Here is a 5,834-nt window from a genome sequence, read left to right as displayed (position 1 = left end):
ATCAGCAGGGGTCGCCATTCTTTTTAAAGGGAACGTTTTTATTGAAAATTTTTATGAAATTTTACCAGGCAGAATTTTATTGGTCAGAGCTTTTATCAACGGTATTAAATGTCAGTTTTTAAATTTTTACGGTTCTCCGGAAAAGAAGGTGAGAGCAGAAATGTTGGAGATTTTACCCCTTTTTATTAACAGTTCTTATCCCCTTATTTTAGCTGGAGATTTTAATTGTGTTTTAAGGGGGGAACGCCGGTTCTCTAACTCCGTAAGCAGGAACTACGATAAAACCTCCAATATGCTGAAGAACCTCGTCACAGACCACCTGCTTACGGATGTTTTTAAGACCTGTAACCCGCTTTTACCTGAAGAGGCCGGCGTGACCTGGAGCAACACCACCTGCAGCTCCAGGATCGATTTTATCTTCTGCTCTCACCAGGTACAACCTTTTAGATCTGATGTTTTTAATAATACCCTCTCTGACCACAAGGTTTTATTTTTTAAAGCAAACCTTGGAGAAAGAAGGAGAACCAGCAATGCCTGGAAGATGAACGTGTCCCTTCTACAAGATCCGCAGATTTTATCTGATTTTATTACTTTTTTTAAAGAATGCAGACGGGTAAGAGATCCCAACATTCCCACCAGCCAGTGGTGGGAAAAGATGAAAATCAAGATCAAGGACTATTTTATCCAGGTTGGGATCTCCAGAGCCAAAGAAAAACGGGCTTTTTATTCCAATCTAAATACCCGTCTGCAGACCCTGTACAAGATGAAAGAGCACGGTATAGAGGTAACTAAGGAAGTAATGGACGCCAAGAAAGATATCGCCAAATGCCTGGAGCAGAGAGGTAAAGAAATAATATTCCGTTCTAGAGTCAAGCACCTCGAAGAGAATGAGACCTGCTCCAGGTATTTTTTTAAGAAAGTTACCGAGAGAAAATGTATTTTAAATGAACTCGATGGAATTACCGACGTACAGGGTCTTTTAGGAAAAGTACATGGTTTTTATGCGGATCTTTTTAACACTAAAAGTGTGGATATAAGTTTTATGGAAGACTCATTAAAGGAGATCACGGATGTTTTAGACCCTGTCTCCCAGAGCCTTTTATTACGTGATATTTCGGAGCAGGAGATTTTAGATACCATCCGTAGTTTTAAACCAGGCAAGGTGCCTGGTCCGGACGGTATACCCATCGAGTTTTATGTCACGTTTTACGGAATTTTAAAAGAGGATTTTTATTCTCTTTTTAGCGAGATTTTTAATTCCAAGAGCCTCCCAGGGTCATGGCGGAAGGGTGAGGTGTCTCTGTTATACAAGAAAGGGGATAAGACTGATATAAAAAACTGGAGACCCATCACCCTTCTAAACGCCGATTATAAGATCATGGCTAAAATCTGCGCCAACAGACTTAAAGAAATCATACATAAAATTATACACACCAATCAAGTCTGTGGCGTCCCTGGGAGGGCTATACACGAAAATCTTAACCTTTTAAAAGACTGCATCAGCGACACGAAGTCGAGGCATGGCAAAATGGCCATTTTATCCATAGATTTCGAGAAGGCCTTCGACAGAGTGTCGCATTTTTATCTTTTTAAGGTTTTAGAGAAGATGGGTATACCGGAAGGCTTTTTACTGTCTCTAAGAGCCTTTTATGATAACTGCACCAGCAAGATTTTAGTAAACGGTTTTAAGACGCAGGATGTCCTTTTAAAATCCGGGGTGAAGCAGGGGTGTCCCTTGTCCCCACTACTTTTTATCTGTGCACTGGAGCCTCTTTTATGCGCCATAAGGAAAGACAAGCAAGTTCGTGGAGTCCCCCTACCGGGTGGGGGGGGTATCGAGGCCAAAGTAGTGGGGTACATGGATGATGTCGCTGTGCTGTGCAGGGACACCCTCTCAATTCAGAAAACCTTGAGGCAAATTCAGTATTTTTGTTGCTCCTCCGGTTTTAAGGTAAATTTTAATAAAAGCAACATTTTAAATATAGGAGATATGCTTTTAGCGGACATTCCTGTTCCTGTTTCTGAATCAGTGCAGATTTTAGGTGTCTCCTTTAATGAGTCAAACAATGGTTTTACCAGTTGGGACTTGGTGGCACAAAAAATAAACAAAAAACTGTGTATGTGGAGCATGCGGCAGCTGACGCTGGAGGGGAAGGTTTTAATTACAAAGATGATTATTTTACCGATTTTACTATACCTCAGTTTGGTGTTTCCCCCTCCAGACCGGCTGCTAAAGAAAATCACAAAAGCATGCTTCACCTTCCTATGGAACTCCAAGATGGAAAAACTTAGACGAGAAATAGTTTTAAAACCCAAACCCATGGGGGGGAAGGATTTCCCTGATTTTAAGGCTTTTCTTTTAACTAAGTTTTTTAGTATGTGTTTGAATGCTGTTTTTAAGAGTCATTATTGGTCTTACTTCGTCCGTTTTAATACAGGTTATTTTATGCGTAGACATAGGTGGTTTTCCACAGTTTTAAACTCCCCCTATTCTTTTAACCTGACAGACGAGTACAAGATTTTAGCAAAAACGGTGATTTTATATGATCTGAGTGGTAAGACCGTACAATATCTTTTAAATAGTAAAAAAACATATAAGGACATAAAGGAAAGTGGTTTTATGGCGCCTGCAGGGAATTTTAATGAAGAAAAAACAAAACAAATATGGAGAATGGTGAATGATAATTCTCTTTTTAATTCCCAGAAGGACCTTGCCTGGAGCTGCGTTCACGAGTGTCTTCCATGCCGGGCATTCCAGCATAGAAGAGGGCTGACCAACTCTGCCGCATGCCCAAGACCAGGATGCCGAGATGACGAGACGATACAACACCTGATGTGGACCTGTTACTTCGCCCAACTTATATGGACTAAAATAAGCCCTCTTCTACGTAAAATCACCCGGATTAAAGAGCTAAAGATGGAGACCGTGCTGTACGGATGCCTGGAGTGCCCCACATGGACCGAGAGGATAATGGCATGGAAGACCATCAACTGCGTGAAGGCGGCTCTATGGAAGGCCCGAAACATTTTACTGTTTAAACATGAGATTTTAACAGTGCAGGACGTTTTATCTATTGGTTTTAGCGAGATGTATGATTATTTTATAATAGATAAAAAGAACTTTCCGATTTTATCCAGAAAATGGCTTTTAAGTGAGTGGAGTTCCATATTGTGATGCCACCAAGTGCCCATTTTATGTGTATGTATATCTGTATTTTTAAAGAGTTTTTGTTTTAGAACATTTTAGGTTTTAAAATGTTTCTAAAGTGCATTTATTGGGTAAAACTCTTGATGTTTCAATAAAGTCACCCCACTAGTTGGGGATGTCAACTCAAAAAAAAATCTGTTCTTATCAGTTTAATATCTGATACGTCCCCTATCTGGGGACCATATATTAAATGGATTTTTAGAACAGGGAGCTGGAAAAAGAGCTTGCTCTGTCCACTCCACGCATTGACCTGGTATTGCAGTACCTCCAGGACCGGTGCACCCCCTTTCCTACAGCAGTTTCCAAAAGCAGAAAAACAAAACTGACGAGCAAGAGGTGCAGCGCAGCTGTGGCGGCTGCTGCTACCACCACCCAAGCACTTTGATTGACACTCAGCCCGTCTGCTCGCAACATTGTATCCACTGAGCAGCTGCGTCTGCCAGAGTGTGCACAGCACAGGTACAACTGGAAGCAAAACAACACACACACCAGTTCATATGGCAGCCGCACTCTATAGTTCGTACCTACCGCTGCGCTAATAGCCAAGTTGGAAACATCGGGCAGGCACAGCGTATCCTGGCAGCCTGCGTCTGTATGCTTCACGTATTCGGGTCATGGGTGTATGTGCAGGGGGCCCGGAGCCCCAGGGGGCCCATAAAGTCTCTCTTCCCCACATTGTAAACCAATGCTATCAATGAAGCTTTATAGTTTGGGGGCCCAGTTCCAGACTTTGTACTCGGGCCCCGCAGCTTCAAGTTACACCTCCAGATCAGGATAATGCTAGGCCATTCCAACCAGCCTGTGTGTGTGACCTGCAGTCGCTGGTAGTCGAAAAGCGGCCGGCCCCGGATGCGCGCTTCAGAGTGGACAGACAGCAGCGGACCCCCAATCACACAGGCCCAAGGCTTGCTATGTAGCACGGAATACCTCATTGGACTGCAGCACTCCACGCGGGCTGAGATACACGCTCCACGTGGGATGGGCAGTATTCGTCCATGAAGATCCAGGCCAACGTTTAGAGATGGAGCAACACTCGGGGAGCAAAGAACTCCAACGAACGGACGTCTACTTTACAAGGATGTATTGCTTTATTCAATGCATGGACACAGAAACAGTTCAACCGCTCGATTACAGACCGCAGTCAATACAGTAAAGAAAGAAATGTGTCTGTTTAATGTAAACTTGCATGGAGCTCGTTTGTCAGCCACTGACTGACTGAATGCTGAAACGTGGTCTAACGTTACATGCACCACCAGGGATAAGGCCTTGCCTATAAGCATTCCCCAGCTGGCAAAAACGGAACCTCCCTGCCTATTCCTCACCATGGAAGAACGGAACCTACCTTTTTTTAAAAAAAAGAAAGCCACAGCAGCAGCCAACTAGATTTTGGTAGGCCGCTGTCTCCCCCTTGTGTGCTGCATAAAAAATGCACTCCACTAAAAATAACAATGATCCACGAAATAGAGCGTATGGAGAGAATGAGGCTTCTAGATGAGCCGTCAGGCTATGATAAATTGTATCACACCTGGGCGATATGGATAGATGCCCGGAGCTCACCCCTATTTACCAAGTGGTTACAGACAGGGACATGTGAGTAACACGTTTAAACCACAATTGTAAAGAGAAACAACAATTCCGGAGCCCGCCCCCCCCCCCCCTTTTTGTTTTATTTTCTCTTTCTCCCGTGTCATAGATACCTACCCTCCCTTACCACTCCCCCCCCCCTTACCCTCCCCTCATTCCCCTGTTTGTAGACCTTATAAAATATCACAGACAAACATGATATAGTTCAACTCGAAATTGATTTATTAAGTTTCATTGTCAAAGTTATTTTTACATTGCTTTGAGATAAGGCAAAAGTTTCCCCCCCTCCATGAAACCAATAAAACCTATATTGAATAAAATAAAAATGATGCAGTTACCGGTAGTTCTGCAGCTTCTTGGTGGAAATAAAGACCATCTCCCGTCTCCCAGCTGCAGCAGAGACTGACTGAAATGGCTGCCAAGCCCGGTATTAATGCTTCTAAATTGATGACATCACAAAGGAGTGACATCGTCAGCCTTCCAAACACCTGGCTCAATTGCATACAGTATGTATGTATGTATGCATGTATGTGAGTCTATCTATCTATCTATCTATCTATCTATCTTTATTAATTATGTAGAATATAGATATGGATTATTTCTAATTTACAGATTTTGTAGATATAGATTAAAGATAGATTTAAGATTGTATGTGTGTGTGTATATGTGTGTATGTGTGTGTGTGTGTGTGTGTGTGTGTGTGTGTGTGTATGTATGTATGTATGTATGTATGTATATATATATATATAATGTATATATGTAAAAAAAATATAAAATCTGTAGGTATGTATGTATGTATGGCGGGCGGGCAAAAAAGGCCTGCTGTATGTTTTTAAGTTCTTCGGATGACCATGCCGCTCTAATATTCTCCTTACTAGGGTCTACTAATGCTGGCCCAGGGGAAGGCAATAAAGCCCTATGGGGCCGAAGCCAATTTCCCTTATTTTAGGTAAAAAGTTTCCATCCGTCCCTACTCGAAATGCGGCTGGCCGAAGAGATCCCTCCAACCGACCGGCCGACGCACCTTCAGAGACAAACTAGT

At 42.7% G+C, this 5,834-nt stretch overlaps 1 pseudogene; it reads left to right on the top strand.

Moving 5' to 3' along the window:
• The first annotated feature begins 3,313 nt into the window (after window positions 1-3,313).
• On the top strand, window positions 3,314-3,495 carry LOC136574035 (U2 spliceosomal RNA; annotated as a pseudogene).
• Window positions 3,496-5,834: the final 2,339 nt, after the last annotated feature.

This window comes from Eleutherodactylus coqui, chromosome 7 (assembly GCF_035609145.1).
Source record: "Eleutherodactylus coqui strain aEleCoq1 chromosome 7, aEleCoq1.hap1, whole genome shotgun sequence".
NCBI lineage: Eukaryota > Metazoa > Chordata > Amphibia > Anura > Eleutherodactylidae > Eleutherodactylus > Eleutherodactylus coqui.
Note: the sequence above shows the minus strand (reverse complement) of the source record. Positions and strands in the feature narration are given on the sequence as shown.